Source organism: Triturus cristatus, chromosome 2_2 (assembly GCF_964204655.1).
Source record: "Triturus cristatus chromosome 2_2, aTriCri1.1, whole genome shotgun sequence".
Taxonomy (NCBI): Eukaryota; Metazoa; Chordata; class Amphibia; order Caudata; family Salamandridae; genus Triturus; species Triturus cristatus.
Window position 1 is genome coordinate 678,985,699 of NC_140582.1, and position 16,059 is coordinate 679,001,757.

The window sequence follows — 16,059 nt, forward strand, 5'->3', positions numbered from 1 at the left end:
CTGACGATACAACTTATGTAAATGTGGGCAGTATTAAAACCGTCAGTTCATATTCAAGTACATGTAATACTTCAGATTCAACAAAGTATAGGTTAACAAGACTGCTCCTCCTATTGCCGAAATCTTCCCCGCCTGCTGGCCCCTGTGTTCTAATCTTATTTGCGTTCATACACATAGTTCAAGCACCTGTGTAGTTCGACTGTAAAGTGTGTATCACTGTGACTCTATTGGGAGGGTGAAAGTTGATTGAGTCCTTCCCCCTGCAGGTTCAAAACCTTATCGTATAACACGTATACTACTCCGTGGATAAAGCATGACAGTCATCCACGTACCTCACATTGTTGGACCTCACATTGTTGGACCTGTCCTGTGCCCTTTGAACTCACTTTTGACCCATAACTGGCCAATTGGCAGACCCCCAGCAGGACCTGGAAGTCCAATTTAACCTTTATATCGTTACAGAATAGCAACATTCACCGCAGCAAAATGCCCTGGTGCGTAAACGTCCGCTGGTTGCACCAGTCAAAACAGCGATTATTTAACTTAAACATATTGTGCATATGAAAACCTTATGCACAGGCAGCTGAGAATTTCACCCGTTAGTAAATGTGAAACATTTTGGATTTGTCAATCGAATTAAGCCGGTCACCACCCTAGGTGAAGTCTTGCCCTCCCAAACTTCTGCTAGTATACCAGGTAGCAGCTAAGACAGTGGGTACAGGAGTGGAACAATATGTATCAATACCTGCCCTTTCTTGACTACTGGGGATGCCAAATGTTCTTTCACACATTGTTGTCTATTTGTGCTTTAACTTTAACTTACTGATCCAACCCAGTTTGACCCCAAATCTTTGGGACAAATTTAGTAATAACATGCCCTTAATGGTACGTGACATTCTACAGGCCTGTCTTTGCCCTCTGTGGTAATGACTAATGAGGCCTTACGTTCACGTGTATCCGTTCATCCTGTGCTACACATGCGCTGAGAAACTACTATGTTCCCTAACCGTGTTCCCTCTGTTGACATGGGTTGGGCATCAGATAACTGTTACACAATGTGAGGTTGTTGTCCCATGTGGTGCAACTGATAGTTCAACTTAATCTCCTATTACTGAACATGGGTTGTATTAGTACCTGTGCCCGGTAGGGTTCTGTTGCCTCTTAACACCTGAATTCACCCTTACTCCATCTAGGCTCTTCTAAACCAGCGGTTCGCCCACTGAGGTGCACCAGGGTTTTACAAACTTGCCACCCCTAATAGCTCTGCAGTCTTTCTTCATGCAGGAGGCAAATGGCAAACTTCATAAGGCTCGACAGTGTGCTGTATGTGAAGTTAAAATTGAGGTCTAAAGCAGCCCTTCCCATATCCTTATGGTGCTTAGCTTGGTGAGCCGCCGGCCGGTATTTGCGGCATTTGTCATTGCCTCCAGATATATCCTACAAATACTACACTACGCCGACAACTAGCAATTATTTTTCTTGGCTTTGTCAATGCTTGTTAGATGCATAAGATACACAAGCCACCATTATGGCTTTGTTGCATTGCATATTTAAAAAGCTTCAATTCTACATGGTGAGACTGTTGCGTTTATGTTTAACATTATATCCAATGACTTAATTCAAATCAAAAGCAAGTTCTACAGCAATTGAGGGCATTACCACTAAACCGCACCCCAAATAAACAGAAATCAACAGTACCGCCCTAAGAAGCCGATAAATGTATGTAAAACCCCATCTGTACCAGCTGAACCAATAGAAGCGGATTAAAACAGGGACACTGCTGTGTCCACCAGGTGCCCTGCCTAGCCCTCCATTCTTCCGCAACAGCCAGGAGGAAATTATACCTCTCCCCTTCCCCCACCTCGTCCGGAAGTGATGAGCAGGATGCCAAAGGGGTCTCCAGATACTAGGCTGTCCAGTGTGCCATCCTGTGGCACTAAAGGGTCCACCCTCTTATGAAGTGAAGGCAGCTACTGCATAGAACACACTTCCGCTGAGTTTGTGTACCATCCAGGATTTGGGGGTGTTTAGGAAAAAACTGAAAACCTTTCTTTTTGTTTGATGATGAGCACACTACCTCTATTGATTCGCGCCGTGACACTCTTGAGTAGCTGTGCGCGTAATAAATGCATATAACATAACATAACATAACATGAGGGTCCCCTGTGGGGACGTCGTTGGTAAGCCCACAGTCTTGCAAAAGCCAACGAGAGTTGAGCGGCCACGGGGAGCAGAGGGCTTAACAACAGCACAGAGGAAGGAGGAGCCAGTGGGGAAATGGAGGATTGACTGTGATACGGAGAGCAGAGAAGTTATCTTTTAACACTAGGGTGCATGGAATAAAAGAGGGGCGCCTTTTATTAAAAGGAACGCGTACACATAAGCTTGTTTGATTAGTTTGTGTATTTCACTGAATAGGCTCAGAAACTGACTATAAATGTGCTCCCCTCCTTGCTCCTCATATTCTGTTGCTGCCGTAGGGAAACCTAGCCTGAACCCACAGCTATTTGTCCGCAGCATGCTATACTCAGGACAGTTGCAGTGGAGCGGGGCAGCATCTTCCAGTGCCACACCATCAAAAATGTCGGGTAACAGTGTTTGCGCATATGGGTTACCACTTCCAGGCCTGCTATGCAAGTCCTGTAATGGCAGACAGGTGGTGTTTTCCTGGAGAGCATGCCAAATTTCCCAACCACATTATTCACATGATTAAGTCTATTAAGGCTTCAGTTTGCTTTTGTTTCCATTTCTACAGTCTCAGCTTGCTGATGTGTGGCTTTTCAGTGTATTTTAAGATGCTTACTTCATGACAAACTAAAAGCACATTAATAAAGACATATTGTTAAATAAAAAGAAAATCACCTTATTGCAACGTGAGTATCTAAAATGGACCCAGAAATATTGCTAAACTTAAAAGTTATGTTATCCCTCACTATATAGGAAGGAGGAGTGGGTGTGGTGTTACAGACAGGACTGCTGACTTTAAAACTGAGGAACGAGGTTGGAATCCCATCAGTGTACTTAACTTCTTGTGATTGTGCAAATCACTCAATTGTTCAGTGTTGCAATGGGGCAAAAAACAAATCTGTCCCTATGTAATGCAAACCGGATCATTTAAAGCTCTCCAATACCTGAACTCTGGCATAATCATTATCACAAAGTGCACTCATGGGTTTCGTTAGTCTGTTTTTCATGTATTTTTTGCACACGTTCAAACGGCGCTTGAGTCATTGCCCGTCAACTTATATCACCTGCATTTCTTTTCCAAAGGTACATTATGTTCCTTCAGCGTCTGCTGTTTCAGGCACAATTCTTGTGTTTCATTGGTATATTCAGTTTGATTTGCCACACACCTGTTACCCGGTTAATACACTGGCACTTACATTAGTACTTTTCCCGTTTTTCAGATGCATACATCCACAACACAAAATACCATTCCAAGTAATGACGCTCTCTAACACACAATTCCACTCGACATAATTCCAGTATTCTCAATACCGCATAATTACTATCCACATATTTCTACTGCACACCATGCCACATAATTTCACTACACAAATCCACTTCACACCACACACAATTTAAAAACGAACAATTCAAATCCAACCCACATAATTCCACTTTACACCACATACATCCACTCTAATCGAAAACACAAGGGTGAAAGACATTGTCATTACAATGCCAATACCTCGAACCCTCACAAATGCGAGACCAATTTGCATTGCAAATGCTTGTTATGTTATGTTATGTTATGTTAGGGACACTTCTAAAGCGCACGACTCACCCTGGGGCATCTTGGCGCTATACCTAGTAGTCTGCTGAGGAGGAGTATGAGAGGAAAGACACAGCAGCAGAAATAGAACCCTAAGTGATCAGAACAAAAAGGTTTTCAGTTGTTTCCTGAAGATAGTGAGGGAGGGGCAAGTACGTATTGAAATGGGCAGCATGTTCCAATAGCGTGGCACAAGATATGAGAAGGCCCTCCCCCCAGAACGGGTGAGGCGGATTCGGGGGGTCTTCAGAAGCTCCAGAGAATTAGACCTTAGGTTGAGAGTGGTGGTCATTTTTGTGAGTTTGTTTGCCAGATATTTGGGACCTTTACCGTTTAAGGCCTTATAAGTAAGGCAACAGGTCTTAAAGTGTGCTCGTTTCGCAATCGGGAGCCAATGAAGGTCTAGAAGCAGAGGGGCTGAAGGAGAGCCTGCTGGACGATTTAGGATCATTCGCGCAGCGGTATTTTGGATGACCTGTAGCTTCTTTAGCAGCGTCGGGCCAAGTTCTGCCAGCAGAGCGTTGCCGTAATCTAGGCGACAGATCACCATGGCCTGGACTAGCATTCTGCGGTGCTTGATGGGCAGATAGGGGAGGATCTTCCGTAGAAGCCGAAGGCTAAAATAGCAGGAGCTGGAAATTGCTGCTATATGTTCCTTCATAGAGAGTGCCTGGTCAAGTTTAAACCCCAGGTTTTTCACTACTTGTTTAGGAGCTGGTGCGGTACCCAGCTCCAGCGGCCACCACTCCTCGGACCAAAAAAGAGGAGCTATCCCAATTAACAGGATTTCCGTTTTACTTGGGTTCAATTGGAGATAATTCTCGGTCATCCAATTGGAAATGGTAAGCATTCCAGCTGCGAAGCGTAGATGTTCTGAAGTTGCTTTTGGGTTAATTTGAAAATAAGCTGGGTGTCGTCCGCGTATGAGATTATCTCAAACCCGCATGACTCTGCTATTTTAGCTAAAGGGGACATGTACAGATTAAACAAGGTGGGGCTGAGACATGAGCCCTGGGGAACGCCTTTGTCCAAACAGCATTTGTGTGAGCGATACGGTCCCAGCATAATTGTTTGGTTTCTTTCAGATAGGAAATTTTTTAACCATTTTAGGGCTTGATCTTGAATGCCGCAGGACCGCAATCTCTCCGACAGCTTAGAGTGGGCAATGCTGCGGAAATATCCAGGAGAACCAGAATAGCTGATCCTCCGGCGTCCATTTCTTGCCTCAGTGAGTCGGTTACTGCCAGGATTGCAGTTTCGGTACTGAATCCTGGACGAAATCCTGATTGCGAAGGGTCTAAAAAATTATTGGATTCAAGGTAGTGACTCAGCTGTCTATTTATGGCTGATTTGAGTAATTTGCCCAACAAGGGTAGTAGCGATATGGGGCGGTAGTTACTGGGTACGTGGTGGTCCGCCGTCGGCTTTTTCAGGATGGAGAAGACAAACGCTTCCTTCCAGATGGGAGGAATTATGCCCGAACTGATGGAACTGTTGAAGATCCCTTGAATTTCCGGAGCGCAACATGAGGCTATGAGGGCCATAGTTCTAGGGGGGCACATGTCAGTAGGGGAACCAGATTTAGCCGAGGAGCGCAAAGTATTGACTTCCGTTATAGAGAGGGGTTCAAATTGTTTGAGATTACCAAGGGTCTTCTGGTTAGTTACTGCGGGATTCGTGAGGGAGGTTGTGGTCTGGGCTAATGGAGAGGGGAAATTAGCATATATCAAATTAATTTTATCCAGAAAGTGGGTTGCAAGGGAATTGCAGTGTTCCTGTGACTCCATTTGAGGCAATCTACGGGCTTGGGGGGAGACAAAGTCTTTGACTATGTTGAATAGAGTTTTCGAAGAGTTGGTGGCTTGATCAATTTGTTTTACAATAAAAGATTTCCTTGCTATTTTTATGTTTCGATGATATTTAGATTAATCACCTGGGTCATAGTTGGAAGCTCATGCAAATCGGCCCCTAGAGGCTTTAGGCTGGAGAAAGGTGACTTTTTAAAATAAGAACGTTTTGTAAAATAGTTATTAAAAATACAGTATTACCAATGAATTGGATTGCTAATAAATATTCAAATATTCAAGAATTACCTTGTTATCCAATTCCTATGAGGAGATAACTTCATTAACTTTGATAATGTATCCCAATGTTTTGCTATGGAACAGTTAAACCTCCTACATTTCAAATAGTTTTTAGGACTCTGTCACTGTAAGAACATGCTTACCATTGACCGTTTGCATGCCCTTCTCTTAAATATCATTCACGCTGCCGTATGGGTGATACATTATCAAAGTTAATAAAGTTATCTCCTCATAGGAATTGGATAACAAGGTAATTCTTGAATATTTGAATATTTATTAGCAATCCAATTCATTGGTAATACTGTATTTTTAATAACTATTTTAAAAAACGTTCTTATTTTAAAAAGTCACCTTTCTCCAGCCTAAAGCCTCTAGGGGCCGATTGGCATGAGCGTCCAACTATGACCCAGGTGATTAATAGCTCATTGATGAGGTGTGAGCTGGCTCCCTGAGCTGAGTCAAAGGCCTTGGGTGTGGGGAGATGTTTGTCTGCTCAGGAACTTTATTAAATTTAAAGGACGCCTACCTTGTCATTGGCAGATGCAGCTCACATCTGGGCCTGCCTTACTTTTATCTTCCTAGGCAGGCAAGCTCTAATCCCAGTGGGAGACAAGCTGCTCCCAGAACTGGTTTTGAGTGACCACAGGGGAGGGGTTGTTAATTTTCCTGGCAACTCCACCAGGGTGGGTACAGGAGCACTGCACAGGGGAAGAAAGGTTCTACCATGTTGGGATTGTTTGCAGTATGGAAAACAGGCACTGCCGCAAAAATGGGTTCGGGTGCCCCTGGAAACTTTTATCTATTGGTTAGGGAGGGGCCAGGAGTCACCTCCAACCACGTGCCAGGCATACAAATTGCACCCCTTCAGAACACTACTGGGTCTTTGGAAGATATCTAAAGGACTGCACTTGCTGTTGAGACCTAAGAGGAGAACCTTAAGGGGTGGACCTACTCTCACGTCTACCGAGAACATATAAGTGGACTTCAAGGGTAAGTTGGCTGACCTCCTGTTAAGCTACAGAGACACAAAAGTGGCAAGGAGCCAACTTCGACGTTGATGAAACCATCGCTGACCCACCAACATCCAGAACTGTTTGTAAGAAATGAAGGTAATTTTTCAATCAGGACAAACCCAGTCCCTGTATCAGACCAGTGATTGACTGTGGTCGACCTTATCTTTTGACCTTTCCCCGGTCTATCAGAACCAGATGACCATGGTTGACGCTTTGCACTTTAAGGTGTTATTTTTATTTAAATGTTTAAAAAGTCATATTTCTGGTTCCCCTGTTCAGATTTTTGTTGTTTTTATGCCATCTTGTTCATTAAAATCCTCTCTATGTTTATAAAGTAGGGTGGGATTTTTATTGTGTGGTGTTTTTTACTTTATGCCTGTTTTGGAACTTATAAATGCCATACACATGCACTTAAGGTAAACCTGATTGCTCTGTGTCACAGCTACCAGGAATTGAACTCAGGTTTACATTTCTGAAACCTTTACTGGACCTAACAAGAATAAAGGCATTATTACATGTAGTTGACTACCATCCATCTCAATGAATATTCTACTTTCTCGTAGCCAGAAGACTGAATAGCAGTACCCTAGACATACACTTGAGGCCAAATCCTACCTCGCTAATATATGTAAAAACAGTGGCTATTAAGATGACAGTGGGTTGGTTCAACAGACTCTTCAATCTGTATCAGAAATCCTTCTCTATGTTATCCCATAAAATAGCATTTAAGAAATTTAAAGTTTATGTACACCTTTTACGTTCACAAATATATTTTGAACATACTGTCTGCTTTCAATGCCTCTGACACTGTTTTTTGTTTTTTTGTGGAATGGTGTGTGCTAATCCTAGTGTAGATATTTACCTTGTTTTACCACAAATTAAAAACTTGGGTTACCTTTACCTAATGTCTTAATTTATCTTTTGACTACAGTTGTAACATGTGCCCTACAAAAAGTGCATTTTTGACTATTTTAGAATAGTGTAATTTTGCATTGCGCATCTTATGTAATATGTAAGATTGTCCATTACTTTAAAATGTTCTTTCTACTCATTCTTCTCCTTCCCGCTTCTTTACAACGTAATTTGTTATTTTTATATATTGGTATTTGCCTTAAACTGTTTAGCATCTTTACGTAATTACTTTAGTTAATACCATATTTCATTTTACTCTTTAAATAACTATTACAAATGATGAGCCATTTTTGTCTAATGTATATGTCGTATCCATATATTATATAGGACCTAAAAAATTGATTTTGTCATCTTTGTAATGAATTTTTAAACTATGGTCAATTCAAAAAGTTGGGAAACATTTCCAAAGAATCACGCCAAAAGTAGGTCTTGTGTCAAAAACCTTCAATAATACAAAATTATGCAGGAAAGTTATCTCACAGAAAATATTTTTAGGAAAAAATCTAAGGCAAAACATTTTCTACTGAGGATATTTCACCTCAGGCGTGTTTTGTTATGATGATAAACTACAGCTTTATGAATTTGCAAAGTTTGTTTCTGTCACAGAGCTTTATGGGTGCAATGATCACTTTGCACACACATGTTTTCCAGTAGTACTGTGAAACCAATGTGGCATTTTCCTTTGCCAATGGGACATTTGTATATTTACAAATTACAACATTACTCATATGTAGACATAACATAAAGAGCAAAATATCACTTATAGAGACCACTTTGACATATTCTTCACATTACTGAAGGTCAAACCCTTTAGTGTGCTACTTAATTCCCAGCACAGGCCAGCATCAGATTTCCATCCAACATTATCTTTGTAGACTTGGAGCCCGTTCAACCATCTGGTCTACACAACCTGAAACCAACACACCATGCCAGCCACCTCCGTGAGAAGAGAGCAACAATGCAGAGCTGTGACTAGGAGCTCAAAGGACTGGTGGAGGAGGTTATGATCTCCCTGGAGTTCTCTGAGCATATTGGGGTCCCTCAAGGTTTGGGGGCAGCGTACAGCAGCAAAGACATATGTGTACCTTCATAAACATTCCTCATTTGTCATGTACATGTGTCAGAATATGACACCACATAAGCCATTCGCTCATTGTCACTTTCATCTGCAAGTGACACAAAGCACTAGAACTGCAATGAGGCATATATTGGTGGACACGCCACTGCTCAAATAACTGCAGCCGTACCTAGTGGCCCGGTCATGTGCATCCTCACCTCTCCTTTGTCAATGGTCATATGCCCAAAATATCCCAAAAGTGTTTAGAGAGGATTGTGAGTCAACACAGTAGCAGAGGGTAGGGCACAGGTGCCAAGACAAAACCCTATATCATGCCATCAACAGGATAAGTGATTTGAAACTAAGAATAGCTTCCAGATAAAGGAAGGGCATTATTGCTTTGCAACAATGTTCAAAATTCTATCTTCACTCCAAGATGTCTGCTGTATGTTGAGGTTAGGGTCAGGGTTGGATATTGCACTCAGTGTGCAGTGTCTGATGGGAGAAGATAAGCTTTAAAGGCCACCATATTTTCGGGGGTGGGGGCCAACAATCAATTTCTGGAATACATTTGAAATCAACCATAGATTTGTGCTTTGTTTTATTGTCCTGTCCAGAGAATATTTTGTATTTAGAAATTTTCAGAAAAAAATATTTGTAATAATGTGTCTAATGACAGTTGCATTGGCATTATGTTGGTGTTCAGCCAATACAACTTCTACTTTCTTATCATCTTTTGTATGTTCACATTACTGCATTAGTATACTCACTGCAACTTTGTGTGTCATGCTGCAAATGAGTACCATGAAATACAACATGTCTGGTTTGTACATCAGCACTCCAACCGTGCAATCAAGACAGCGGAAACCAATATTTAATAGTCCAATTCCATATTTTATCGTGTTGAGTGTTCTGATGTGTGACCACTTAGAGGCTTGCTTCTCAACAGTAGCTGATGCTGTCAGAAGGGTCTTGACCTGTGTGTAGCCCATTGTCACTACAATAATCATTTGCATGTTCAAGTATATTTGGTAGTATTCAAAAACATATTACTCTGGTTGAATAGGTGGGATCTGTTATTCCTCTAGCAAGATAGCATGATCTTCACCAAACATTGATCACATGAACAACAGCAATAAAGTTAATGCATTTGTCATGTGACACCACATTAAACATTTGCTCTGACAATGCACATTTATCGATTTAAGGCGGAATCATCCTTAACAAAGAGGCATGTACTGAGCAGATGATGTGTCTCCATGTGGACCCTTGTACAGCTATGCGTCAGTGTCATGCAGTCATGGCTAGAACCTGGGAATCGTGCAGAGCAATAAATGAAGCATAGTCAGTGACCACATCGACATAGACAGTGTCCTGCATTTTGTTATGTTTGATACGCTTGCTGCCTGCCCAGCACTTAGAGTTACTGGTGTGATGTTTAATAAGGCTGGGCATAGTGGGCGTAGTTAGGCTACGCAGAGCATTACGGAGTGGGGGCAAATCTACGCCCACCCGCGCACTCCGCGTAGGCCCACTACGCCCCACCCGCCTCCCTCCCGCCCGCTTTTAAAATACATTATTTATAATGTTAAACTTTTAAAAAACAATGTTTGCATGCGCATTTGTGAGGAAGTCATCGGCGAGAGAAGGAAGAGGGAGCCCCAGGACGCCGCAGCTCAGGTAAGTTATTTAATTTACTTAAACATTGTTTCTTTAAAGTTTAACATTATACTTAATGTATTTTAAAAGCAGGCGGGAAGGAGGCGGGTGGCGGGCAACTCGCTCCGCCGTGGGTGTGCGTAGCTTGCATGCCCTACGCCTACTTCGCGGATCGCGAAGTAGGCAAAGCTGCGCATACTCTGCAGCCGGAGCGTAGCACTGCGCCCAGGGTTAATGTATAATCAATGTAAGACTTTTGAGAAATGTGCTATGTCACAAGGTTAAATCATCTCTGCGAGTCCTTGATGTGCTTGCCCACAGTGCGTTCTTGATTGAGTCAGTCATTGAAAATTATCATCTGCACTAATGAATGCACCCTGCTCACTATTTGCAGAACTGAGCCTACTGCCCTAAAATACAATATTGTTAGTAAATTGATAACTGGGATATGTCAGTCTCTATTCCAATGTTTGGCTCCCCTGCATCTTCAGTGGAGATATGACATGCTTTGTCTACTCAATTTCGAGAAATTATGTCATCAAGACCAGAAACACTGAGATGTTCAATGGGCTGAGTCTTGTCCAGTCAATTGAGCCATTCTTCTCCATCTAGAAACCTTTAATGCCTTTTGGCACTGTGCAGCCTAGTTGTCTTCCGCCAGCAGCAGGACTGAAATCTGGTGAAGAGCCAGCAATTTTCCTGTGACAGTCGTGTCCAGTTGGAGGTTTGTGAGGACTGATTTTAAACGCCAGTGCTGGCTGAGCGTTATCCTGCTCAGACAGTTAGGTTTGTAAATATTATGCCACTATTATAGGTGGATTGTCTTGCTGCCTTTTTGTGTTCACATGATTCAGTTTTTAGTGATATTCCATTCATTTATATGTATTGGTGTTTTCATGTGTTTAAAAGTTACCATCTTTAATTGTGTTACCTTAGTTATGATGTGTTGTTTTACATGGTTTGTCATATGTTTTTACGTTGAGGGGGCTTTTAGCGGTAATGTCACCAATTTAGCTGATGTCTGTTCCACTATTTCTTGATCTTAGTGCTTGCAGTTCTTCCGTATTCTAAAAGTAAAAGCACTAAACTGCATGTGCGAAACTCAGGTACACAATTGATGAATCATTCATGATCAATCAATCAATCAGAATTTATAGAGTGCGGCTAATCACCCAATCGGGTATCCAGGCGCTTGCGGTCTCTGGAGGCTTTTTCAAACAGGTCTTGAGGGCCATCCGGAATTCTGGAATTGTGGTGATGGTCCGGAGATGCGTGGGAAGGCTATTCCAGGTCTTTGATCTGATGTAGGAGAACGAGTGTCCTCCTCTTCTGCTTTGGTAGATGCAGAGAGTATTGTCAAGTGAAAGGGAGGTGGATGATAGTGTTCTCAATGGTTGGGGGAAGTTCAGCCAGTGTTATTGTAGGTGGGTCCTTGGTTGTGTAGAACCATGTGTGCATGGGTCAGCAGCCTGTATTGGCATCTCTTCTTTATTGGTAGACAATGGAGTTTCCTGAGGTTGGGTGTGATGTAGATTCGTCATGGAAGGCCGAGGATGGATTTGGCTGTGGCATTCTGTATGGTCTGAAGTCTCTGTAGAAGGTGTGCGACGATTCCTAAGTAGAGGACATTCCTGTAGTCCAGTCAGCTGGTGATGAGGGCTTGTGTCACGATGCATCTCATGTGTGGGGGTAGCCACTTGAAGATCTTACGTAGCATGCACAGAGCGAGGAAGCAGGTGGAGGAGATGGATTTGATCTGTGATTTCATGGTGAACTTGTTGTCAGTGATGATTCCGAGGTTTCTAGAATGGTTGGAGGGAGTGTGTGCAGGTCCCAGGTCTGATGGCCACCAAGAGTCGTTCCATGTGTTGCTGCTGCTGCCAAAGCTCAGTACTTCCATCTTATCTGTATTCAGCTGCAGGCCATTGTTCTTCATCCAGTCGGCAACATTTGTCATGCATCAGTCGAAGTTGGTTCTGGTGGTGGTAGGGTCATCGGTGAGGGAGAGGATGAGCTGGGTATCATCTGCATAGGAGATTATGTTGAGACCGTGGGATCTGACGATGTTGGCCAGTGGGGTCATATATGCGTTGAAGTGTGTGGGGCTGAGGGGTAAGCCCTGGTGACATCACAGGGGATCTCCTTGGGTCCGGAGGTGAAAGGTGGGAGGTGGATCCTCTGGGTTCTTCCAGTGAGGATGGAGGAGATCCATCTGTGCGTGTCCACTTGGATGCCAATTTGGTGGAATATTTCAATCAGTGTGTGGTGGGATATGGTGTTGAAGGCTGCGGAGAGGTCGAAGAGGATCAAAGCTGCTGTTTCTTCTTGGTTTTGAAGGGTTCGGATGTCGTTGGCAGCTGCGATCAGGGCAGCTTTGGTACTGTGATTGCTGCGGAAGCCGGATTGGGATGCCTCGAGTAGCTGGTTCTGCTCCAGGTGTGTCATGAGTTGATTGTTGATGGTCTTTTCCAGTAACTTTACTGGGAATAGGAGCAAGGAGATTGCCTGGTAGTTTTTGCATTTTCTGTGTTCAGCGAAGGGTTTTCTGAGTAGTGGTCTGACTTTGGCGTGTTTCCAAGCATCGAGATATGTTGCCGTGGCAATGAAGGTTTTGAGTAGGGTGGTGAGTTTCTGGCTGATTCTTTTGTTTCTGAGGTTAAAGCTGTGGTGCGGACATGGGTCTGTGGCAGCTCCTGAGTGGATGGATTTTATGGTGCAGTTGGTGTCATGGGTGGGGAGGATGTTTCAGGTGGTCAGTATGTGGTCTGTGTCACTTACGGTGCTGGCGTATCTGTCGAGAAAGGTAGTTGGCGTGGGTTGGGGTTCAGAGTTTCAGTATATGGTTCCAATCTTGTCATGGAAGAAGTGTATGAGGTTGTTGCACAGCTCCTGTGATGATGTGATCTTATTTTTACTGGCAGCCGGGTTAGACAGTGTTGAAAAGTACCTTGGTGTTGTTGGCGCTGGTTACAATGCGTGCAGCAATGGCTATTTTCTTTGTTGCCCTCAGCAGGCAGGTAGAGGGAGGTCTTGAAGGCTGCCCTGTCAGAGGGGCCCTTGCTGGTAACTTTGATAATAAAACTGTAGAAGGAAGTATGCCTAATATTTTGAGGTAAATGGCATGCCTTCAAGTTCATAAATAGGCCATTGTCATTATCTACTTCTCATTAAAGTCTCCATTCTCTAGGATTGGAACTCTGCAAAAGGTGTACTGTTGAGTTATACATAGCCCATTGCCCCTTTTGCATTAAAAAAACCTAATTGCATTAACAAAAATATAACTAGTCATTCTAAAGGTGGCTTTAACAGGACAGAAACTGCGAATTGTTGGAGTCACATTCTGCCCATATTGCCTTACCCTGCCTAAGTTAGAGTTGAAGGAATCGCTGTGTTTATGATCCCACAGTATTAGCTGACTCCACAGTTGGAATACTTTGATGATGATAGCTCCAGTGTACAGAACACTTGCTAAACAGCATCAGAAGGTCCTCCCTATTTGGTGGAACTTCCAACAATGTTTTTACCTGCTTGTGAGTGTCTTGGAAGTCACGAGAATCACAAACATGAAAAATGCTTAAACATCTCCATTGTGAAATAAAAATCCCATGCAACTGAGACATTCGTTTTATGTTATTGGAGGTATTTGACTCTGAATGGAGTTTTTTTCTAAATACAAATCAATGCCATAACATGATGAAGACCCTAGTGTTGAATTTTTACCAAAAGTTACAACTTTGATGAAAATTCTCTGCCAGAGATTCAAGAATTTTTGGTAAAACTATAACAAGCCTATTTACAGAAATGACTATTCTCAAAACATTCAGACCCTCTTGGAGGATGAACAACAGCTGATGTATTTCTTTTTTAAATACATAGGGGTATATTCACAAGAACTTGTGATAACTACCGCAGGAGTAACTTAATTCAACTCTCAACATCGCAGCTTCTCGTGGGAAAATTACGTTGTGCCAACCAAGTATTCACAACGTGGCGGTAGCATGCGATAGTCACCAGATAACACATCAAATGGGTGCGCAAAAATCAACACCACGCCACAAAAATGTGAAACGCTAATGCAAAAAATCCTGCGATGAGGCCAATCGCGGTACAAAAAGTAGCGAAAACCAACCACAGGCCTGCAAGTCCCAGGCATCTGGTGGGAAAATGCACCATAAAAACCACAGAAACAACACATCAGAAACAAGCCAAAGCACTTAGCAACATGGATGCACCATGACCCAGCGCAAACAACACAACCCCCACAGACCACCAGCAAGGAACATCAGGGACGGGGACGGCCGAGGAGAAGAGGGAGAGGAAGACGGGGTGCAGTCCGCAGCAAAACCAGATCAGCGTCACGGAACACTACCATCAACTGACCCACAAGTCGACCACCCGGAATGCAGTCGGAGGGCCGAGGAAGCCAATCAAGGACGCCAAGAGGAACTGGCATGATGTGACAACCTAAACCAGGCACAAACTAGCTGCTAACAGGAAGGCTGCAATGTCGACAGGAGGTGGCAGTCCTGTGCCACAGGAGGATCTGGAGGAAACCGAGGCCACAGTAATCAGTGTGGAGACGGTGCAAGGAGTAGGGAGTACGGACACAGCTCGAGTGGACCTGACACAACAACAACAGGGGGAGTAAGGACAAGGGACTGGGGGGACGAGGTTAGATGTGCACAATGGCACATATGCACAATGAGGTGTAGCACACTGCACACCCACAATTACCCTGGATCATGTCCCTCATCTCCTTGGCACACTGCAGCACACACACATAGCAAGAACAGCACACCCACATGGACGACAACGTGGTACAATGCGCAAAGCCGACACTTCAGAACAGAGAACACAACTGGTTCCGCACATGAACAGAAACATGCCTACTACATCTGACAGTGCAGGAAACTGTGAAATGGAAATGTACGCATACGACCTGACATCCATCAAGTAGTCCAAATGTACACTGTCCCGCAGCAGTATTCAGCACCACCCAAACAGTCACAATACACATTGTCATACAGTCTGCATGTACACCAGAACAATGCGCCAACATACATGTCAACACAATGTCAACATGCATCTCCACTTCACATTGCAGAGGGGCACACAACACCTCCAGCAGAGCACAGAAGAAAACACATCTGCGATGCCGGAGATGACCACCACACCTTCGACCCCGATGCCCTACAACAGCCCATGGACATTCCATGCAACCCACCACCAGGACCCGGGCAGCCAAGCTACTTAGAGGAGAACAAAGAGCCTGCAAGAAACCACATAGCAGGAAGCGCCCGCAAGCACAGCTGGCTCACGACACTTCACCCACCCACACTTGGCACTCCAATACCATGTGTCAGCATGCCAAAAGGAGGTGGCTGAACAGGTGTGGGTGGGGTCCGAACCCATGGAAGGCGAACTAGATCACATACATAGGTGTATATTACCCTTCAGGGACCACCTATACACCACAAAGGAGGCCCACACTGCCATAGAGACGCATGCAGATGCACATTCCCAGTACACAACCACGCCCAGGGGCTGTCACATATCAGT